Below are 25,124 nucleotides of genomic sequence, written 5' to 3'. Positions count from 1 at the left end.
CTTTGCAGAATCATTATCTAAATTCATACGGTATTTATTTTGTGGAGCCCTATCATTTAGGATAGCTTGGTCTTGGAACCAGCAAATAGAAACCTTAATCAAGTTATTTGATTAAAGCAATTAATTCAAAAATCCAAGTTTATCTAAGAGCAACAATTTGAAGAAAAGGGTAATATTCTTCTTTCAACATGTGCACAGTTGGTGCCTCATGAATAAATGTTGTCTCCAGAAGAGGGAAAGCCAAGCCGTTATGGTAAATCTTGTTTAATTTTTCTGACCTGGGCCAGAGAAGTGTTCTCATCTATCTTGTGAAGAATTGGGAATTGTGTGGATTTTTCTTTCAGAAATGATGAATTTCTTGCAGTTAGTTTACACATGTATTTGGATTTTTAAAGAAAGGATTTGCTTGTGTGTAAAATACTGTGTTTCTTTCTACCTCTGACAGTGAAAGAGTTGAAAAGAGTAACTCCAGAATAAGGAAGCTTTGTCTGCTTCCTTGTTATCATCTTTAAACATTATGTTATATTTACCTAGCGTAGTGGTAAGTGATGAAACTGTCCTGTTTTCTTTGCTTCGATGTTGTTTCATGTACATACCCTACTGGTATCTTGTAACTGAAAAGAACAGGCTAGATACTACTTTTTGTGTTGTTCTTCACAAAAGCCTATTTAATGTCAAGAGAAACAGAAGCAGAGGATTTCTAACTCATCTTGTAGCTGAGCTCTGAAAAATAGTTTGGGATGCTGAGGCTTCTCACTCCCCTTGGTTGTAAAGACGCTGTATTTAAATAGGTTTTAACTTTCTGATGCACATCTGACGTGTGCCTGAGATAGACGTGGAACAGTTTTAAGTCTTGAACAGTATGTGTGTGGCTTGTGACCAAGATCAGGAACCAGTAAATCTTTTCTGATCATACTTTTGGGGATCTCTAGTACAATTTAAACACCAGTAGCTTATTAGATTGTTGTCATAGACTGTAGTTTGTGGTTATGTGTGGAGGTGGTGTGGTGTGTGTGATTTTTTTAATAATATTTTAAATTACTTGTTTTTTAAATCATAGCACATTGCAGTTTTTAAGTTGGTTAGTGTATGGAGTTGCTTTCTGAAAGTCTCTGTTTTCAGCCTCTGTTGGCTAAATAAATACAGAGTTGCCTAATGTATCCTAAGTATAGCTTTTGGAAGTATAGATGTGACTGCCAGTGATCTAAACAGTAGGTCCCTGATACCAGGCATTGACGTTTGCTATTTCAGCTTTTCTATAATGCATTTTCATGTAATGCTTCAAAATTATGGTAGAAATGAAGTAACAGAAATGAAAATTAGAATTGCTATACAGAAGAGAGCAAAACATGAAGTACTTCATAATGTCAACTTTCCTGTTATTAAAAAACTATTAAAAAATCCCCCAAAGCTCTTCAAAACCACATGCCAGATGACTGAGACTGCTGTTAAAGAATGCTTTTGTGGTCTGCAGAGCCACATTTATGTTATGTCTGTGTTATTGCCTAGATCAAAGTTAGAAAATAGATGACTAGGAAGAAGAGCTTCAGCTGTTTGAGAGCTTTCAAAGACAGACAGACAGGCAGTCACTGCTTCTGAAAAATGTATTTCATTAAACACAGTAGGAGTATAATATCCCAAATAAGATAAGAAATTTAAATTATTTAATTGTGGCATAACGCCAAATCATTATGACTTTTTTGTAAAATGGGAGGTTCTAGGCATATTGCTTGTTGAATGTATTTCAGGTTTTTAACTACAGTGAAACTCCTGTTTCAAGTCTTTTTGTTCTTCTGAGACTCTCATTTTGAAGACCAACACCTTTAGCCAGGAGATTCTTAAAACCTCTGAGCAAGGCTTCTGTTGGCAGAGGCAACTGTTAATTTAGCCCCTCTGTGTGTTTGTCTGCTCCACTTTGAGCAAATTGCCCAACTTCAGTCTGTAGGGATTCACAAATACGCTGAAGTGCAGATTTTGAGGAAGCTCGAACAGAACGTGATGAGGCAGAAAAAGCTCAGCTGTGCTGCCATGTGAATATGATAAGCTTGAATTATGGGACATGCCAGACATGTTCTTGAATCCATGCTCTGGTAACTATATAGGCATCGCTAGCACGATAACCTTTGGCTTTTCAGAGATGATGAGCTAATGAGAGCAGGAGCCTGGGGAGAAATCATAGCCATTGATTTAGGATGAGATCTTCTTCCACTTTCCTCTGTTACCCAGCAATTCTTGAGGTCAGACTTCATGTGAGCTACTCAAGGCTGAGATTAAGTCATTAGAAGCATTGACAGAGGCTGTGAATAAGGAGTCTTTTCATATGTAACCTCCAGTTGACTGTGAAATGGTGTAACAGGACCTTGCTGATCTGAAAGAGGCAATACTGGTTGGTAACCAGTTCATGTGGTAGTAACTCCAGTGTTCTGTTTGTCTGTCCTCCACGTCCATGGAGGCAGAAGCTGAATAATGCTGTTGAGTGTGAATGAGCACCATGATGGCCTTCAAAATGCAGTAGGTATAGTATCAATGCATGCTTTGATATTTCTTTCTCTGAAGCTGTTGATTCTGTTTTAATTGCAGGTTCCTCTCTACTGTTGGCAACATCCCACATTCAAGTAGTATGTCCTTTGAACTGTATCAGATTTTAAGTCTTCAAATAAAAAATGAGAACTCATTTATTTTTTTCTTCTGTTAGTATTTATTTGCTTAGGTATTAACATTGAAATGTTTAACCTACAGGAGTTTTTAATTTTGCTAGTAACCCTTACTGATGGGTTGTGATTTTGTTGTTGTTGACCATAACGTGAATAATGAAGGTAAAATGTCAATGGAATTTGCGGTTATGTGAATTAAGAAGTCCTGTAATGAGATGATTAAAGTGGTTGTTGCCTGCATGTGATGGGATTGACCAGCTGTTTAGTGGCCAGTTCAAGCCATTCTTGTTGAAAGGTTCTAAAATACTGTTGTATATCATTCAAATATTTTATAATAAAGAGAAATAATGTAGGAAGACAAAAAGAGTAAATCACAGTTGTATTAGTTGAATTCCTTTTTTTAAAAACAACAACAACAGAAAACACCACAAAAACCCCAAACAAACCAAACCAACAACAAATGAACAAAACCAAACCCAACAACAACATAAAAACTAAACACAAAAAACACCCCAGTAACAAGCCCCAAACAGGTATTTGGACTGTAACGGAATATACGGTATTCTCATGCAAAACAATGGGAAGAGATTCCCAACTTAAATGAAAATATTGCCTATTAGAAGGCAGAATTATTATTTTCCCCTCTTACCTTTTCAGAATGTGCAGCATAAACTTGTATCAAAACATGTGAAATCTTGTAAGCTGCAATTTTTCAATGTTTACCTGTATTTTTGTAATTTGGAGATTTGGCTCGGTCTACTAATACACTTTTTAGGTTATGAGTATATAAAACCCAGAAATCTGTATGTAGCTTTGGTGAACTACATGCCTTCTACATGCAAGTCTGCACTAAGTGCAACAAAGAGATATTTCTTGGTTCCCTTTCTCAATTCTGGGGAAGGTTTTAAAGATAAGTGGATCCTTGGAATTTACAGATGTTTTTCTATCAGCTAAGGTAGCGTTCTCCATGGTTAATCTGAGGTACCACAATTTTAATCTGTAATGTGAGTAACCTTCTGTGACCTGGTCATACTGATGAAATATTAGTGGTTTCTGAAGCTCTTGTGGTGGTGGTACTGCTTTTAGTGGTACAGAGAAGGATGAAAGGCTGGAGTTCTCTTTGTGTGGATAATGAAGTTCTTTACCACCTGCTGTTTGACTTCATTGAGGCCTACAAAATGTCTTCTCTTCATTGCTGCTGTTTGCTTGGATGACATGGAAGTATTGCAAGGAATGAAAATCTGCATTTCATACTTTCTTGATGCTCTGTGTTAGGGTATTTTTGCTGTTGGCTGGGGGAATTGAAAATGGACCCCTATATGCTATTCAGAACTGGACACAGGACCTGTGGCAGTATCACAGTATCACAGTATGTTTGGGATTGGAAGGGACCTTAAAAGATCATCTAGTCCAATCCCCCTGCTGGAGCAGGAACACCTAGGTGAGGTCACACAGGAACATGTCCAGGTGGGTTTTGAATGTCTCCAGAGAAGGAGACTCCACAACTTCCCTGGGCAGCCTGTTCCAGTGCTCTGTCACCCTCACTGAGAAGAAGTTTCTTCTCAAATTTAAGTGGAACCTCTTGTGTTCCAGCTTGATCCCATTACTCCTTGTCCTATCATTGTTTGCCACTGAGAAGAGCGTGGCTCTTTATAAACATTAATAAGGTCACCCCTCAGTCTCTTCTTTTCCAAACTAAAGAGACCCAGCTCCCTCAGCCTTTCTTCATAAGGGAGGTGCTCCACTCCCTTAATCATCTTTGTTGCCCTACGCTGGACCCTCTCCAGCAGTTCCCTGTCCTTCTTGAACTGAGGGGCCCAGAACTGGAAACAATATTCCAGATGTGGTCTCACCAGGGCAGAGTAGAGGGGAAGGAGAACCTCTCTTGATCTACTAACCACCCCCCTTGTAATACACCCCAGGATGCCATTGGCCTTCCTGGCCACAAGGGCACAGTGCTGGCTCATGGTCATCCTGTTGTCCACCAGGACCCCCAGGTCCCTTTCCCGTACACTGCTGTCTAATATGTAATTTCCCAACCTATACTGGAACCTATATATGGAGACTGACAATTGCATGCCGAGTTAGGGATGCTCAAATTCTTTTATTAGTATTTAAGCTTAGTCTTTGGAACTAGTAACCTTCTTTTAAGACAAACCAATAAGACAGCCTTTTAGATTTGGCTACACATTTTAATGAGGCTTGAGGATTTCAGATCCACTTTAAGACTTAAGATTCTTCTGTTCAACCCATGGAAGCAGTTATCTTTATTATGGTGACAGCTTGTACTGTGCTGTATTGTCACATTTCTGAAATGTTCTATTTAGATCTGAAGTCATAGCCAAAGGGAGCCTAAATTATGTAAATCTTGTCAGGGCCACTCTTCAAACCTCTAGAGGGAATTACTGCTTGGTTCCTGTCTTCAAATAGGAAATAAAAGGCAGGATTTTCTAAAGACCAGAGAGACCACCTGGACAATAACTTTTTTTTTCTTTATTTTTTCTCCTAGACAGACTTGCTGAGAGAGACAGAAGTCTTGTTATGCCAAGTCTCAATTCAACTTTTTTCCCCCATTGTTTTATTTCCTCTTTTTACCCTAGTTTTTGGTGCTTCTAAGAAAACTCCTCTTTTCCTGTTCTAATGTTAGAGCCTAATATTATTTTATTTGACTATATGAGGAAAATGAAGGTGTTCTCTATTTAATGGTTTCGTGTGTAAATTTAATTGGGTAATGATTTTTGTCATGATATGCAAGGCTAGACATTGCAACCTTGTGCAGGAAAGGGCAGCAGAGGGTGCATGGACCTGCTTTACACAGGCTGTTTGGAACCACAGAGGGACAGAAATCGGACACTGTATGTGGAAAATACAAAGCAGCCAGGTGGACTTCATTTGATTCTGACATTATTGACTCTTCTAAATTCAAATTGCCATCCTCAGTTGCACAGCTGGAAAGATGCAAACATTGTGCTGGTGTCTTGCTGGATGGCGTGACAGTAACACTGTAGTAAGGGTTATATATCACACCCAACTTACTTATGTGGACTAGTTTATTTTGATAGATGATGTACATAGTCTTAAAGTTTACTGGCTTAGTTTTCAGGACTTTCACTGAAGTCTAGTAGAAATCTTCATTAGCAAGAAGGGGCTCTGATAATTCTATGCTTTTATATCAACTGAAGTTATAAAAGGAAGAAAACTGATGTATTGTAAAGTGTAGAATAGCTAACGGTATTATAAGATTATCTTGTCTTTCTGTCTCCATCCTAGAAGAATTTTTACAACAAAGTAACCTGTGCTGTAACAGTGATTCTCCTGTACATACAGATTGTAACTTCATCTGAAATTTTCAACTCTGAAATCAGATTAATTTTTAGTGTAATTCCTGAGTCCCTGAAGAATTGCCAGGGATATATTTGACCCACAGATGTTTGTACACTATATACTGTTATCTTGTGACAAAAGTGAACATGGAGTCATTAGCTGAAAAACCTGGGTAGGTTGAGGAACAAACCATAGTATTTCCAAGTATATACCTTGAAGTTCTGTGCTTGTCAATATACACTTTTTGGATTTTTTTTTTTTTTAAGGGTTTTCAAAGCTCAATGTCAGTGTAAAGTTAGGCCTGGTAAGCACTGTTTATCACTTCATTGTTGGGTTTCTAAGCAATATAATTGTATAAATACAGCTTTTAATGTACAAGAGAAATAATTTTTTCTCAAGCAAATGCAGTCTAAACCCATGTTTTGGAACAAGCCATTACAGAAGTGTTGAAACTGATTTTCTTACTGTTATTTCCCCTTTTCTTCTCTCTCTGAATTCAGCCTTCATAAAAGAGATGAAAAATGGAGGTTTGATTTCCTATTTTTGTGAACTGCAGCAGAGTTGTATGGGAGTCCAGCCTATGCATTGAAGTAGAGGAGCGGGAATGCAGATTTTCCAGAGTTAGAGGCATCTGGGAAGAAGAATTGAAATAACCAGTTTGAACTTTCTCTTTTTATGCTTGTTTCTCAAAGTAGCTTTGAAGCTTTGTAATGAGTATTATTTCAATCTAGTAAAATCAAAACCTGGGGCCAGGGGTGAGATGATGTCATCCTGAGAAAAGTGAAGATGGTTTCGAGGTGGCTTATTTGTCTGCAGTCACACCTCTTTAGCATTTATAGTTTTCAAAGGTTTTCTGCTCTTTAAGTGATTCTATTGCAAGGCTGGCTCTTGTATTACAATGTGTCAGCAGTGGCATGGCACCAGGAATTTGAAGTTTTTTGGAACCCTACAGTGAACTGTACTGCTGCTGGAACAATTCTCTTCATCGCTTATTACTTTGCACGCAGAAACCTTTTTTTTAGATGAGAGAGAATTACAGAACTTGAGTATTCCGGTCAAATATGTTCTTTCCCCTTTAGTTTATTGTTCTTAATTGTTGGATTCTTTTGTATGTGTGCCAAACATGTTTTAGCACAAGTACTTTACCTTTCATTGGAGTTTTTTTTTTTTTTAAGTATCATGCTGTATGTTTCAATGGGTCTGATTATCATTTTCCACTTTTGCAAGTGAAGGGCGGCAGCCTGCTTACCCAGAACTTAGGGCTGATTTTCCAATTATGTCTTCAGAAAAAAAAGAGGAAACTTGCTTGGTCTGGCAATAAATATGGAAGGAGGCTTATAGCCCATTGTCACTTAATTTTGAATACTTTTCACACTTAAGGTTTTTTTCGAGATAAAAATTGGATCTTTAAAGGGTAGTTTAAAATTCATCATATAATGTAGTGATTATATTTTTAATAAAAGACGGTATGAAAAAGGATGGAAAAATGAGTCAAAAAATAGTGTAAGGATATTTTACATGTAATTCTCAGATAATTTCTGTAGAATTTCTATAATAATTCAATATAAAATACTTGAATATAATTAAAAGACCATTTTTTTTTCCCCCTAAGGTAAATATCTGGTCATGAAGTTCAAACATTTCAGAAAGATTATAAATTCTCTTTCAAATTGTTTGAATTTGGCTTTTCTGTCTGGTTATACTCCTGTGAGTCACTGGATGATCACCTACAATTCATTAATGGATGTTCTATCTATATTTCCTTTATTGTTGTCTTACTGAAAGTCGTGATGATGTTCAAAATAATTCCCATCTCAGCTCTGGTGGGCTGATGATCCTTTAAGAGGAAGGGTGTATCCCTTGAGGGAAAGAATAGTATCTTTTGGACCAGAGGAAGGAGGAGATAAAATGAAAAGATCCTGTTTAATAATAGGAGAGCAGCAAAATGAATAAGACTTGAACATTTTATCAATGGTTGAAAATTATTTCTTCAGGGCAGAGAACTCTCTTAAGGGGCATAAAAGAAAACTTGTACTGTTGTTACAGCCCCAAAGAGTGATGAGTGTGCCATTTACATATCACACAAACAATTCTGCTTCTATAATACTGTAGCACATTTAATATTTGTATTTGTCATTCTTCATAATTATTAAGCAATATTTGTTACCAGGTACATTTATATTTTGGGCTCTTTTCCCCCAGGTGTGTTTTCCTACATGTATTCAAGCTGGTTTCCATTTTATTTGTAGACCATGCATCTTATTCCTTTAATTTCCACTAATCTTTGGTTTTCAGTCTCTTTCATATATGGGGAGTAGCACTCCCACTAGTATTCTATATTAGCTCTCTTATAGCTGTGAATGAAATAAATATTTCTGGAAGGTCTCTCAAAGTTTCTTCACTTCAGAGCTGAAAACTTTGCAAGTCTCATTATTATACCTTTATTACAAGGTAAGCTTATCTGTAAAGGTGAGAGTCAAACCTGAAATGTTAAAGAGATGTACATGTCAAATGTTGACAACAGAGGAAAGTAAAGGGAGAAGGAGGGTGAGGCAAAGTAAAGAAGATGAAAGGTGGTGTCACTGTTAATACTGTGAGCACTTGTATTTTTCTTCATTAAGGGTAGTGGTATTTTATGGGACTAGGGTGGCAGAAAAGGCCATTTGTGTTGTGAGCACATGATTTATCATTCTTGGAGATTTTGTATGTTTTCCAGCTCTTTTCATCAAATAGAGCCAACAGAATATTAACAGGTTCTAGGCCTGTATCTTCGTATACAACAGCAGTCACCTGCTTTGTAAATCTGTGTGACCTGGCACTGCATGTGTAACAGAGAACTTAGGCAAGGCTTTACAAATGAGCTTTAGCACTAACACAACAATTTGAGTAGAATTGAGTTGCCTGTTTTTCTGCCTCAGCCCAGGGTGAGCAGGAGCCGGTAGGTTCTGCTGAGGAGCAGAGCTCAGTAGAGCCTCTCCTGGAACTTGGATTTCAAGTTCAAATTGCTTCTCTTAGCAATAGGATTCATTGTGGCAGATCCCAAAATGCAACAATTATGGTAACGCAGTTCTGAAATGTCTTTTGGTTGCAGAACTTGAGTTATGTATCATCTCCCTGCAGTATGTTCACAATAGTGGATAAACATTAATTGCTTTGATAGAGCACAATCACAGAATCACAGAATGGTAGGGATTGGAAGGGACCTCAAAAGATCTAGTCCAATCCCCCTGCTGGAGCAGGAACACTTAGATGAGGTTACACAGGATGGTAACATCCACCTTCTCAAACCACGTGGAAGGCTTGGTGGCCACAGTGTCACAGCAGGCTAGTGACAGAATTTGGTCAAGTTTCCAGTGTTTGACTCTTCAGGGACTTCGTATACGTGTTGTCCAGAACTTCTTTGTCTGATGGTGTAGAAAGTGCCATTTTTTTACTAACAAAACACTAGCACAACAGTTTAGGTTTTGTTTGTTGCGTTTCTTTTGTTTTTAAGATAAACAACAGGATAGTTTCATGGTTTGCCTACTTCACGTGTACACGCGTGGTCTGATTCAGGGAAAGAGCCCTAGAACAGTACTTTTAATGTGTGTGTCTCAGTTGTTTTCTTTTTCAAGCTGAATGTGAATAAATTGGGAGGCTATATTAGTAGTTAGCTTGTATAAGGAATCCATGATTTCGTTATGCTTTTAGTATGGATTTGCTAGTGATTTGTAGGATTAAGTCTTTAATATTTTGTATGTTAATTTGTGACTGCAGTTTGGTATAGTCCTAGATCAGTACAGCTTCTCTGAATTGTAGATCTATCCTAGAGATTATCCTTTTCTCTAAACAGTTGGTTTTATTTTAATGTCTGGATTATTTTTTGTCACAAGATGTGAGAAGATTTGCCTAGATATCACAAGAAACTCTATTAATTGTGTCATGTAAAGCTAGTTGGACAATTTTTCTACACCCCACCCTCCCAAACCCCCCAAACAAACTCAAACCCCACAAAAACACACTATGTTGTTTTATTGTGTTTTCATCTAAAATTTATCTAAGAAAAGATCTGGATGTAGTTTACAACATTGGATGAATGGTCTTTCATACCAGTTTTTGCAGATTGGAGAGCTGTAGTGGATTTCAAGTTGTGATGCACAAACAATGCGAACAGCGTTTTGTCTGTTGAAGCAGACAGTGAAAAGAAGTACCACGAGAGTTAATGTAGGATTAAGAGACCTGGATCTATTATTGGTAAGATACAAGGCTGACTTGTGTTCTAAATGAATGGATATAGTTACCTGTTCCTCTTTATTACAGTTAAAACTGTGTTAATTGCTTGTTTCTTGACTACTTGGTCTGTGAGGAGGAAAAACTGAAGTCCTGTCTGAGAGGCAGAATGTTGTAACACAAAACCATGAACCAAATTGGCTAAACACACCTGTACAGGCTTCCTAGAGATGTGGTTGGTGCCCCAAGCCTGTCAGAGCTTCAGAGACATTTGGACAATGCCCTTAACAATGTGCTGTGATGTGGTCAGGCAGTTGGACTAGACAATTGTTGTAGGTCCCTCCCAACTGAAATATTCTATTCTTTTTAAAACCTTCCTGAAAGACTATTAGGCAGAGCAGACTGTAGGAATGAGTATCTGAAGGTATGATTTCACAGACAGGTGGGTTTTTTTAGGATTAACTTCTTAATCTCGGTTTGCCACACTTGACCATGTTTGGTTGTTGTTGTTGGTTTTTGTTTTGTTTTCAAAATTCCACGTTAATCTGAGAAACATACTTCTTGGAAAACAGAATCATATTGGCTGACTTGACATGCTTTGTTTGGGATTATAGGATGTGCTTTAGAGAAGCCTTTCAATTGATACTATACTGAACACAAAGGTTATCTAACTGAGTCGTTAAGTTGGACCAATAGGAAACATTAGATGATATTTATTTACAAAAGGAGGTTGTAGTTCCTTTTTTTTTCAGGACCATTTTCAGTGGTAGTTTGTTAGTAGCATTACCATCAGCTTCTATATGCTTCATGTTGGCTGAAATGACACTGAAACTGGGAAAGGATTTTCTCTTTTTATTAGTCTTGTATGCTATTTTTTCATTATAGTTCACACAGGTATCAGTTTTGGCTGCTTGAAAGACTGAGACAGAGTATAACAAAGAAAAGCAGCCATGTTTTTAATCCTTTTTTCCTGTTTGCTTATCACAAGTAAGGTGAACTGTCACGTGTGTGCTTCTCATTCAGAATAAGAAGTGTCCTTAGTTTTGCACTTTCATGCATGAGGAGGATGAGAATATCCAAAGTGGAGCTGAACTAAATTTGCAAACTAATGAGACACCTGCAGTTCTTTCAATTTTGTTTTCTTTTGCACTTGCTGTGGGCTACTGTTGGCTATTATTTTTCAAATATTCTGTATTTTGGAGTGCTCTCTTTATAGCTGTTCTCCATGAATTTTAGAAGTGTGCAGTATTTGCAAAAATTAATCAGATTCTCAGACTAAACCTCAATAGATTATATGGAACCCACAGTTCAATAGATTATATGGAACCCATAGTGGCTTCTAAAGACATGAGATATTTTCTCTTATGCAAAAAGGACAGCCCGGTTGGTGGGAAGATTAGGTCTCGTTGCTTTGGGCTGAAGAGCAGTTGTGTCAGGAAATTGGGAACAGTTCATTTTTCTTTTGAAAGCACCAGCTGGATTTTGAAGATAAGTCTTCCTTTTTGAATTCTAAAAATAGAAACTGTTTTTCTAAATACTGCATTCTGCTGTAAACTTGAGTTGAACATGGAAATCTTTCCTCATTTGTGAACCTGTCAGAATAATAATAAAAAGAAAAAAGATCTAGATCTATGTTTCTACAGAATAGCTGGATTTTCTTTTTGGTGTACAGTGTAGGTCTTTCTCAAGTTTGTATCTTCACAAATCACTTAGTCTGAGGTTAATTGCTGACTTACTTTTTAAATATGCTAAAAAAAGTTAACAGTTGCAGTTCTTTTTGACCTTTGACTAAGTCTGCAAATGTTCCATGCAATTCAGTATCTTCACATTACATGTCATCAAGTGAAGTAAGTATTATCTTCAGATTAAAAAAAGTGCACAATGGTCATGTAGCAAAGTAATGGTACCGCATCAAAAAATAAAACCCCAAATGTATGACCAAATGGGGTGGAACTGAGGAAAGTAGGTAGTCATCAATATGTATCAGATAGTAGGACTTAGTGTTTTGCCTTATCTGTTTCTCTCTTCAGTGATGCGGGGCTGATAAGGTCAGGAATGATGAGAATGTAACAGGAAACATAGAAGCCTTAACTATTGCATCTGTTGTACTTGGAATAATTATTTTATATTACTTCTGTGACTTTTAAAATTTTATTTAAAGGACTAATCAGACAGAATTTAGTAAGTGGGATTGAAGGATACACTGTTTGACCTCAATTCATGAAGAATGACTCATCGGTACTGTGGGCTTGGTGGTTGGGGTGGGTTGTGGGTTTTTTTTTTTGAGGTTACTATTTTGTTTGATAAAACTGGCTGCCTAAGTTTCACGAGTTTGCACTTGAGTCCTTGTCTTAGAAAACAAAGGACACTCTTAAAGGTTATAAAAAAGAAAATGGAAAGAAAAGAAGAAAAACCCAAACCACAACAGATTGGAATGTAACTGGGCTTAAAACAACTGAATGACATCTCTAAAAGCTAGTATCAGTTAAGTGATCGTAGAGTGGAGATTTTTCTAATGGGAGTGTGCTAGTTTGGCAAGAATGAGGCTTAATACTGATCAATCGTCCTGGAAAATTTCTTTCCTGCCTACTTCATTTGATTTGAAATTGTGAATTATGAACCTTGCTCAAGGGAGGATTTTCCCAGCTGGAGTTCCTGATCTCAGCTTCTCAGATAACAGATCCTGCTCCTGTGGATTTCAAGTCCTTAAGCATTTCAAAGGCACCCTCCAGACTTTAATCTATCTTTTGCTTATCTTCTTATTCTGTGTCTAAGTAGCTCTAGAAGGAGAGCTGCTCACTTTATGTTTGGGCCCATTGTGGGATATCACTTGGATCTCTCCATAGCAGTGGCAGTGATTTTGAAAAGAAGGACTTCATTTTGTTGTTTGTCATCCTTAGATAACAGTGGATGCATTTAATATTGTAGCTCAGGGGTGTCAAACTTGTTTTCACTGGAGGCCACATCAGCTTCATGGTTGCCTTCAAAGAGCCAGATGTTGTTTTAGGACTGTATAACTGTAGGAGTAGCTACATTTATACAGTCCTAAAATGACATGGGGGTCCTGGTGGACAACCGGATGACCATGAGCCAGCACTGTGCCCTTGTGGCCAGGAAGGCCAATGGCATCCTCGCATATATTACAAGGGGGGTGGTTAGTAGATCGAGAGAGGTCCTCCTTCCCCTCTACTCCGCCCTGGTGAGACCGTATCTGGAATATTGTGTCCAGTTCTGGGCCGCTCAGTTCAAGAAGGACAGGGAACTGCTGGAGAGGGTCCAGCGTAGGGCAACGAAGATGATTAAGGGAGTGGAGCATCTCCCTCATGAAGAAAGGCTGAGGGAGTTGGGTCTCTTTAGTTGGGAGGAGACTGAGGAGTGACCTTATTAATGTTTATAAATATATAAAGGGTGAGTGCCACGAGGATGGAGCCAGGCTCTTCTCAGTGGCAAACAATGATAGGACAAGGGGTAATGGGATCAAGCTGGAACACAAGAGGTTCCACTTAAATTTGAGAAGAAACTTCTTCTCAGTGAGGGTGACAGGACACTGGAACAGGCTGCCCAGGGGGTTGTGGAGTCTCCTCTGGAGACATTCAAAACCCGCCTGGACATGTTCCTGTGTGACCTCACCTAGGTGTTCCTGCTCCAGCAGGGGGATTGGACTGGATGATCTTTTGAGGTCCCTTCCAATCCCAAACATACTGTGATACTGTGACATTCGACCCTTCAAAGGTAACTGTGAGGCTGATGTGGCCCTCTGTGAAAAAGAGTTTGATGCCCCTATTGTAGAGAAAGCTTTCTTAGTTAGAGGGGGAGACAGGTGTTAGTCAAGAGGGAAAAATCAATGAGGTTTTAGACATACTAAAGGAATGTAGATCTGTAATGTATCTAGTCAATGGGGAGAAAGTTTGGTAGTATGACAAGTCTGTATGACTGAAACCTTAATAGCCTCTGAACTCTAAAATAATCTCAATAGCTGTTCTTGTGAAATAATAGGATAACCTGAATTCCTTTTATACTGGTTTGGTTAAGGACTTGATTTTCCACTTGCTGCATTTCTATTATGTTAGGCTGCCTCTTCACTTTCGGTCACCATCAGTTGTGTGGGCACAGTTCCAGAAAGCAAATCTCAAAACTGAAATGATGTTGTAGTTACCAAGTGTGTTCTTGGGGACTGAGCTTGGATTTGAATGCTCTCTATTGATTACACAATTCAAAGTGTTGTGGATTTTTTAGTTTGTAAATACTGGTTTTATTCTGCCATCTAATGATTAAGTGAAATAAAATCTGTCATGTTCTGGCTATAAAAATTACAGAACTTTGGGTTCTATATTGTGGGAAATTTCTAAACAGGAGCAAAGCAGAGTTAGCCTTGGAGGACCTAGAGAGCTGTCATCCCAAATATTGCATAGAAAATTATTTTAAATTGTTATAAAAATAAAGTGCTTTGCCACTGTAGGCAACATTTCAATGTACTATTTGGCATTTAGTCCTATTACTAAGAATGCTCTTGTGATCTTTATCTGTAATCATACGTGTCTTTTTTCATGTCTCAAAGTCTTACCCCTTCAACATAGTGGAACCATTTAATTGCCAAATTTAGCTTTGGCATGTGTGTTCTCTCAAAGTTAATTGTTGTTTTATGCAAATGTTTTGGAAATTCATAATGTTAATATGGTGATTATTTCCTGAAGGAAAACAGGTGAAGCAAAAAGCAGATTGCAAGCTGACATTATCTTACACCAAAATGAAACTTTATATATGTTCAGCTAGCAGTGAGGCAGATGTTCTTTGGATTTACAATGACATCTCACAGCAATTGGGATTAAGAAGTCCTTTTTTTTTGCAGGGCCTCAGATATCACTGAAGCAGCTGACTGCATTGTGCATTCAGAAAGTGCTGGCAGCTGTGCTGGAATAGAGACGGGGCTTATTCCAGCCAGGAGTCCAAGGTGTTGGTCAAGGGTTTATGGCTCTTACTGGACTTCTGGTTTGTTAGTTGTCTCTCTTTAAATTTTGTTTGCTCAAGCTGCTTCAAGGGCATTACATAATTTAGGGTGATCTTTTAATAGGTTGTTTTTATCTTTACTGAACTTGCAATTCATAGCTTTAAAGCCTACCATATCTAAGTTGAAAAGATACATTTTACTGAAATGCCAAATTGAGATTTTAATGGGAAAGAAGCCAGGAAATTAAGAATTAAAGTTCTAATATGGATTAAATTGAGAATACTATACCCTTTTGTGTCTGTGCAGTACTTTTTATTAAAGAGTACACTTGTTTATTCTTTGCTGAAAAATCATGTTCTGAGTTCGTGTTTTCAATTTAAAATAAATAAATTTCTAAGAGACATCAGAAAACCATTGACCCAGAAACAGAGAATATATGTAATTTTTTTCTAACCCCATAGTAAGCTTGAAATAATACTGATCAGATCATTTTAACTAGTGGTTTAAATCTCCGTGTGGACCTATGCAGCGTATGTGAGTGGATCGACAGTGTGTTGCTGGTAAAGGGAAGTCATCACACTCCTTGGATTCTCCCTTGGTCCCAGCAGCATAGTTCTGTGCCCACCGCTGTTTTCCTTCTGATGGTTCTTGAATTGATTCAGTGCACTAAGATAGTACAAAAATGTTTACATTTATGTCTGGCTGGGTTAGTTGTCTTCAGGCAAGAACTTGATGCTGCTTATGGAGGGTCTCATAGAGCAATTACCAGAACAGTCACAAGGAGCATGTGGCAGTGAAAATGGAAATACAGAAGGAGGAGGCTGCTGTTTGGGAGGACGGGAAAAACTAGGTAATGTGATATGCCTGTGTATGGATGGTGATTAAACTGGCTCAACTATAGTGCTCCCTTCACTCTGTATTTCTTGGATTTTGTGGCAGGCTGCTCCAAAATCCCTCATTCCAAATAAATCTCTGGCTTCCCCAGTTCGAGAGCCTGTAGGTTGCACCAGGGCTTCTTTTAGAGGTTAATAGTGAGAGCTTTGAAGAAATGAAATGTGAAAATAGATAACATAATAGAGAATAGATTGATTAACATCACCACAAGCAAGTTTGGTTACTCTGTTATGCAATGTTTAACTGTGTTTTTCTGTATTTATGTTGAGTGTGTTTGTGGTGTTTTCTAGGGTAGTTTGATGTGGTGTGCTGTTCTGTTGTTTGTTTTTAATTGATTTGTACTACACTGGATGCTGTCATATGAAGCTGGGACTTCTGGCATTCTTACAGGTATAAGCTGGAGTTTTAGTCCTGGGAGAGTTACGTTTTGGTACTGCAATAAAATAGGTAATAAACGAAAAGCAAAAATGACTTGGTAGAAAAATGAACAACTCTTGAGAATGAAGGCTCCGAGGGTTGTTACCACTTTCTTTCAAAATGTTGCCCAGTAATGGGAAAAACAAACCTGTATTATTGTGAAGTGTGTGTGTGTAAATGTTCATGCCTCACAGAGCTTTATGTGCTCTGGCTTGATTTTTCTTTCTGTGTCCCCTCTGTTTTAACAAAATAATTTTTCTCCAAACGTAACAAATTAGACGTCAGCCCTCTTGCTGTCTGTATCCAGTTTTTTGTAGTTTAGAGGATTTCCTCATTTGACGATATATGTTCCATGTTGAAAGAAATGATGACATTTAATTAAAAAAGTTTTTATGGAGAATAATGCAATAGAAGTTAAAACAGCAAAATGAGCTGCTTAGGTACAGCAAAACTAATAGAGGCTGTAGTGTGTTTTAAGTCCCAGAAAAGCTTTTACCCTTGTGGTACCATCTTCTGCCCATGGGAAGACTGCGTGGGTGGGTGGGAAGACTGACTGGCTGTGGATGCTCAGGCTGTGTTCCTGATCTGCACCATTTGGGGATCAGGACCTCAGGCTGTACTTGCTGCGAAGACTGAAGTCAGCCTGGCAGAGTATGTGGTCTGTGTACTATGAGCTTTTAGGGAGGCTTTCTCAAAATGGTAGTAGTTTAGGCTGGGCTGATCTGAGGATTCCCCAGGTTTAACCTCCAAATCCTTGAGGAATCTTGCTCCTGGGTATACGTTCAATTGTTTCTGCATGAATGAAATGTTTTCTACAGGTTGAATGTTTGCCTTTACAGCCTTTTCTTCCTGCTACAGCCCATTTGCCCAACATAAAGGAGTAAGAATGGGAACAAGACACTTATCCTAGGAACATTTGTCTGTCACCACACTGTATTGAAATGTAGGGTGGCTGATTTCTTGCTAATCTGAAAACCAGAGGGAGTTTATTCCTTGATCTATGTGAGATTCCCTCTCCATCCCCCGGCCTGCCCCAGCCCCCTCCCCCCCAAAAAAAAAGGTTGTTGGGACATTTGTGTTTAATGAGACCAGAACTGGGTCAAAATTAACACCTGAATGGAGGAAGCCCAGAGGCTTAACCGGAATTTGTGATGCAGAAACACAGTGATCTCAATATGACAGAACTTAATTATACTTGCCAAGTCATATCAGGTTGTTTAACCCAGACTAGAAATACCAAATGGAACCTTTCACCTTTCACTTGTGTTTTTTGGTGTAGTTGGTCTTTGATAAGTGCTTAACAGCAGCAGATTGTATCATGCATCTTTGATTCAGATGTTTTTATTCCTAACAACTCTTTATTGGTATATAAAACTTACAGAAGGTGATAATACATGATTGTCAGTCTGTTTTCTTACGACCTTCTTTTACTATATCGTTACCTATAATAAATAATTTTTCAGAGTGACAGTGTCTTTTTACTGCTGTCACAAACTAGCAAAACTGCTTCAAATACTATAGCCATGAGAATGATGATACTTTTAGTAACTTAAGATTAAGTCTGTGTATTTTGGGCACAGTTTGTTTCAGTTTATGTGCTGAAGAAAAGTGATTTCACAATGCAATTACTCTGTAAAGCACACCATTTTCTTCCTGGCAAAGTGAAAACATTATAATATATCCGTGTATCAAATAAACCCCATGCTTTGGCATAATGACTGTAAGTTATGTAGGTTAGCATAGCTTCAGTTAAGGCTGAAATTCTGCTATGCCCAAAGAATTAGCAATGAATGACCTCTTGAAGTTTAAATAGAGTTTGGCACCCCTCTCGGGAGGGTTTATCAGCAATGGCATTTGTGCAGAGCCCCGGGAGCAGCTGGAAGGAGCCCAGCAGTCTGCAGTCGCTTAGGCTGGGCTGCCACAGCCTGTCTTCAGTTGTGATGTAAAGTCCTGTCTCTGTACGGAAAACCTGGGAAATGTAAAACATGTGGGCTATTTGAACTGGGGAGGCTTGCAGGCCTTTAGTGCTGGCATGCTGACTAGTATTGTAATAGAAAACAGTAGCTGTAATGCTACTGTGCTGCTTCAGAGGCTTATGTGAAAGAAGACCTTGACTCAGGAAAGCACTAAAGCAATTTGTCGCATAGAATAACTTCAGCTGGGAATCTACAGTATGTGCATTTTCATTCGCAGAGGAACATGTCTGTAATGTGCATCTTCTCTGGGTCTGTTTGTACTTGGACTTATCCATGCCCTTTTATCAACTCATCTCTGCTCCAGCATTGCTGCTGCTGCTTGAGCCTCTGCTTTCTGCTGAGTGCAGGGTGTGCATCACCTGGCAGGCGATGTTTGCACAGGAACTGAAATGGTGATAGGAGTTGTGAATGTCTGGGAGACTGCCTGGGTCCTCCACTGTGCTTCATGTACCCCTGTGTCCTCACCCCTTTGTGTTACTATCCAGTCTGTAGAATGAACAGGGAGAGGAAAAAAAAAAAAAAAGCCCTTCCATATTTCGGTCTACTACAGTGTGCTTGCTGGGCAAACTAATTTAGTGATCATTATAGTATAATTTCCCTGCATTCCCCCACTAATATAGTATGAGTTTCACTAGATGGAAATGCAAACAGGAAATGAAATAGAGCAAGACAGCTAAAGCTTGAATCTAGCCCTTATTTCTTCATAATCTATTATGGTATTGTATTAACGTTACTTGATGTTAGTGATTTGTATTCGTAGAAATAATTATTTGTACAATTTGTAGGCTTTTCTGGCAATGTTGAGTTAAAGCGTGAGATAATTAGTCAATGTGAGAATGGCTGGAGGATCCTGTCATGCAAAGAGGCTGTTAACATCATTGGCATTCCGGACTCAAGTTGGCCTTTACTGTTTTTTCTGACAGAGTTCAGCTGCTTAAGGTCTAAAGACATGATAGATAGCAGTGCCTGAAGATAAAAAAACTATGTGAAACTCTTGCAGGGTGCTACATTGCCGCAGCAAAATTAATGTTTAAAAAAACTGAATATCTTGTTTAGGCATTATGTTTAAAACAAACAAACAAACAAACAAAATAACAAAGCTAAAAAACCCCAAACCAACCAAAACCAAAGCCAATCCAAAAATACCCAAACAATAATGAGGTAGAATCAGAATATAGTATTGAGTTGAATTATATATAATATATATTCGAAATCTCATACACAAAGCTTCAAATTCATGCAAGAAACATAATAATTTGGGATTAATGTATTTGGCGTAATTATTGCATAACCAGCAAGCACTAGCATAATATATTTAAACAGTGTGTATACAAGAAAAGAATTGTTTCTGAGAGCCCAATTAAAAAAAAGGCAGTCCATTATGTTAATATTTCTATTGAAAAGTTTATTTGCATATGCGTTTTTTAGTTACGGAAAATAAGAAATGTCTTAATGTACTTTGTTGTTTCTGCTGTGTTGCTTACAGAGAATGCATGGACTTGGAGCATAAAAACATTGCATTTTCTCCCAAAAGCAAGTTTCCAATTTTAAGCACTGTGATTAAAAACAAAACAAGCAAACATATCTTGAATATATATGTATATTAACATATATATATATGAAATAAATCACACAAAGTTCTGGTGTTTCTTTTTTGATGTTGGTATAGCAGCACTGTTGGGTTTTGTGCTTTTTGTCACTAAGGAGTCAGCCTTCAAAGTTTAGATTTACTTTAGTGTGTGTGTAAACTCGTGGGTATGATACTGCTGCTTAGCATTCCCAGCCACTTGCCTGGATTAAACTCTAGCTGCGTTTTAAGAAAGTCCTCACTGTATGTCAATTTAGAAGCCGCACAAGGAGGCTGAATGGTAGCTGTAGTTCTCATCTTTAATAATTCTGCATTCGATGAGATGCTCTTGAAAGGTGATTCTTTTAATTGAGGACTTCTTGCTTGTGTGAGAAAATTATCTCAAGATATGTTCTGTGGTAAAGAATTAACGAAGATGGATTGTGAATGTTCCTGGCAATAGTGAGAAAGATTAGGTGGAATGAGCCTAATTTAATTCTTCTTTTCTCATAAATTACTGCAGTTATATTGAGTCCTTAGAACAGAATAATTATAGCTACAAGCTTAAAATCCTAAATTTGGTTTCTCTTCTTTGGTTTATTGATATTTTTAGAAAAATGAAACAAAAAAGCCCTCCAGAATGCTTCATGGTCTCTGGAAATGACACTTAACTCCAGATCATCTAAGTCCTCTTCTGTCTTGTATAATTTAGTTCTGCACATAGGATTCTTTTATTGCTCTTAAGATATGTATTTAGTAGTGATTAATTCAGATTGTGAAGAGCAAAAATGTAAAATGTTCTTTGATCCCATATTGCTTGATCTTTTTATATATTTATACTTTTCTTTCGTGTGTACCAGCTCGAAGGTTGGGCTTTTTTTTTTTCCCAAAGCACATGGGCTCACGTGGTTAATGATTAACAGGCACGTGCAAACACTCTCTCCCTCTGTCCCTGACCACGAACACTACAACCAGCTGCAGCGCCAGTGCTCAGTTTTCAAATACTCTGCTGAGCTGTCTGCTCTTCACTTTTACACCTATTCCCTCTCTCTCCTCCTTGTCTCTTCATGAACATCTATGCCCAGACCATTGTTCGTGGGGCTTGTGTATTGAGGCAGTTAAGATTTACTTTGCTGGCATGGTCGTATGACCTCATCTTCTGCAACAGCGGTATATTGATTTATACATGCTGTCCATTTGTCCAAAGTGATGCTACTCTTGTTTTATGCAAGAAGATGGGACTTAACGTGACTATCAAGTCTCTTTTGGTTGTTACAGGTGACGAGTGATAGTAACAAGACTCATGCGGGAGGAAGGCTATTAAAGATGAGAACACCCAAACAGAATTACAGATAATCCCCCATTTTATTTCTAGAATTTTTTCCCAAATTTCAAACACAATTATCTAATTACTTAATGGTTTAGTTTGGATTTAAATTTATGGCAATGTAACAAGGACAGGAGTCAGTGTAGTCAAAGCTGTTACTTACTACACATTTTGTTTTGATTGAGGGTTTGCTTCATTGGCAAGGTCAATGTCATTCAACTTTATCCACCCTTTTACCCCAAACTCTGGAAAGTTGCAGGTTGTGGAGGGGCCAGGACCCATGGCTTGTGAAGATGTATAGAAACAGGGCTCCAGAGCTAATGTGCTTGGTGAGTAAAGAGAGAGCTGGTGGCTGCAGGCTTTCCCTGAACAGGAATTTGGAAGAGATCTGTAGAGATTCCAGTAAAGGGAGAAAAGCTACTTATTTTTTCCTTAAAATTCCTAAAGAGAAGGAGATGGTTTGCATTCCCACTCTGAATACAAGTTCGAGGAAAGAGTATCAGACCATCATTGGGAATCACATTCCTTTGATTCCCTGACATTACAGACATGACAGTATTCATCCTGGGGTACCGGTTGATGGGAATTTAGTGTTGTTCGACCAAGGGGATAGAAAATGCATGTGCAACAGTATTGCTGAGCCCGCTGTATTGTTTTACTGGGTTGTTTGCAAGCTCATAAAATCCTAAAGTGTAACTGAGATGGACAAAACAAAATGGTTTCATTAATTGTGTAAATTCCCTTTTAAATGTTCAGCTAGTATGTTCTCCTCATCCCTTGTCAAATGTGATTACAGCGCCTTAGTAAGATAAATGTACATCTTCAGTAACACTTTGAAAAGTCACTGTTATCCGCTTTGACACTTAAATTAGTAGTAATAATGATGGACATATTGGGTATTGAAGTCAATGTTATAAGAAGTTTTACAGGGTTTCTATGCAACTGAATATAAACATTGTACTAATTCTTTAATGTGCTGTTATTTTATTATACCCTAGATTGTTGGTTGCCTTTTATGTGTTGTCATTTTGATCAGTTTCCTGAGAAATATCTAGCACTTCACTCAATGTTTAAGGCACAGCAGGTACAGTGAGATGGTACATGAATCAATAAATGGGTTTTGTGGGTGGTTAAATGCCAAAACAGTCATGAGGCTGTTAAGTGAGAGAACTGTTTGAAAAAGGTGATTTTTTGGGAAACATTTTTATGTTTTGCTCTACATAGAAAATAAATCTAGTGAGTGGAAACATGAAAACGAACATTAAACTTTGCTTCTTGCTAATTGTCCCTACTTTGCCTATGGACTGCTGGTTTTGAAGGATTTAGCAGCGTGGCAAAGTCATCAAGGGTCAAATATGTAACTGTATGTGTTAGCGCTGTATATGCATCTGTTTGCAGGTGGATACTTTACATGTGTAGCTACAGTATTTTGTGGACATACTTCATGGTGTTTGCACGCAATTGAAGGCTGTATGTAGATTGGAGTCAGCTTTTTGAAATAGGATTACTGCTTATTTCAGTGTCTGTAAGGAAAAAGTGTTGCATGTGGCTTTATCAGAGGGCTGGGGTACTGTGGCTGAAATTGCACTTAGGCATTTATAATATAAATTGGAAAGTTTTTGATTTGCTGTTTGAGATCAGGGCTGCAAATGCCATCTACAGATTTTTCTTTTTCCTCCCATTTCCAGTAATTACTGCTTCAAGTGAGAATGTGAAGACCAGATGAAGGTTGAACTTGCCTCTGCAAAGTGTTTCTAGGCGGTTACGTCGCAATAAGTCTTGACATTTCCGGAGCACTGTGCAGCTTCCTCATCTCTAATCCAGCGCTTTCGAATGCACCTTTCTTTTAATAACAGCCATGAATGTATTTTAATTTTGTTCTGAAAATACTTTGCAGAAAGTTAATTACTTTTATCTATAGTTGAGTATTTGAAATAAGTGTTTCAGAAACTTAAAACTGTCTTTTTATGACCAAAGAAAAAGGAGAATGTAGAAGGGCAAGATAGAGACTGAGCGTGTGGCAAAATCATTGTTGGTTGCCAGTGAGCTTTTAGACTATTTTATGTAAAGTGCAGTGTGAACCAACAAATTTTAAAAAATACAAGTACCCTAATGCAACGTGTGCTTTTTTTGTTTTCTATTTTTTTTCCTCCCAGCAAGTCTCTGCTATGTTACAGTGTCAAGATCGTCTCTTTGTTACTTTTTTCCCAGGAAACAAATGTCTATGTGATTAGTCTTGAAAACAATTCTCATTTGTGGTGAGATAAGTTGAAGTTAGTTCTGCGTAGTATGTCATCAGACTTACAATGAATGTTTGTTTATATATGGTTTTCTAAGCAAGCTGTAGCTTCTTATTTTGACGACTCAAATGCACAGGCTATTCTGACTCTGTGTTGTCAGGATGCTGGAAATAAAGGTAGGTTTTACATGAGGGTGATCTGCTGTTAAGTCTGCTAGAACTGGTCTTTCCAAATGAGGTTGCACAGTGTCGCTTAGCAAATTGTGTCACAAGTTTCAAATATTAACTGCAAATTAGGATGGGATTCTTGCAATTGTTTGATTTGCGTTTTGTAGCCTAGCTTAAATTTTCAGAGGTAAAAATGAAAGGAATTTGTTTAGTTTTTGGCAGGAACTCTTTAGTCATCTATATTGTCCTTTTGTGTGCATTAAACATACCTGTGTATTATGCTTTCTGCATATTTACAAGTGTCTTCAAACACAATCTTACTGGGGGTTTAATTTTTCTTTGGTTGTTGTGAGGCTGCAACAAACTAGAAGAATGGCTTTTGTAAAAGGATATTTAAAGTGAAATCAAAGGTAATGACAGAAAAAAAAAAAAGAGGAAAATGTAATAAAATGTAGAAGCAGGCATACTGACAGATGTAGTATGGTGAAGGAATTGATACAAATTTATTAAACACGGTTATCCATTTGTTCAGAAAAGTAACTGGGCAAGGCTCGTAGAAGCTTGGAGGTGTTGTAGAGAAGCATGATGATGGGCTTGCCCTGGTCTGAAAGAATTCCCTATTTGCTGTTGTTTGCCACCATTGATGCATACTGGGCTAGATGGACATGTGTGCCGATGCAGCTATTATTGTGTAGTTTACTTATTTAAGTATTTTTTTAAGTGTGCTTTTATGAGTTCTGTTGTGCTGTAAATGTTTGAGTGGTGGGGTTGTGTTTTGGGTTGTTTTTATGGTATCAAAGTAATCTGTTTAGGAAATAACAATTTGAATTTTTGTAAGATACTGACAGTTGAGGTGATAAGCAATATTGTTGAACTGGAAGACAGCTAAGATTTCAGAATATTGCTGGTTTGGCCTGTTTTCTTTACTAGGTCTCATTTTTAGTATGCTATGTATATGATTGGAACAAATTTAGAAGCAGATTGAGACAATTATCTCAGTGGTGGCAAAAGCTGATGTTAATTTCATAATTAGTACCCAAAGACAATCTTGTGAAATAGCCTTACTTTTTTTTGTTTAACTCCACATGGTAGAAGTTAGAGAAGACAGGTCTGGTGTTTGTGTTTTTGTTTTTCCCTAAGAAGTTATGTCTACTTCTAAAGAGCCAGCAGTTCATTGTCTTTTGAGTCTCTGTGTTAACTCTTACCTCCAAGTCCTTTCCATGTGTAGTCTTATAAGTCACTTAGGAAGATTTTCCACCTCTGTCAACTACTTTTATTTTGGAATGTTCAGTAAAAGTGGCCTTTAAACAGACTGATGAAAGTGGACTAGAAAAGACTGCTCTGCTCTTGCTTACATGCGGGATGGACTATTCTAAATTGTCTTATTAGTGTTTTAAGTAA

The 25,124-nt window shown here is 37.8% G+C and overlaps 1 protein-coding gene across 3 annotated transcripts in view; it reads left to right on the top strand.

Annotated features, from left to right (window-relative positions):
• The window catches only part of INPP4B (inositol polyphosphate-4-phosphatase type II B), a 320,380-nt gene that overhangs the window by 72,561 nt on the left and 222,695 nt on the right, over positions 1-25,124 (top strand). The gene's annotated exons all lie outside the window — the stretch shown is intronic.

Source organism: Streptopelia decaocto (genome assembly GCF_964273445.1).
Source record: "Streptopelia decaocto genome assembly, chromosome: 4".
NCBI lineage: Eukaryota > Metazoa > Chordata > Aves > Columbiformes > Columbidae > Streptopelia > Streptopelia decaocto.
This window is presented reverse-complemented; position numbering and strand designations above follow the sequence as displayed.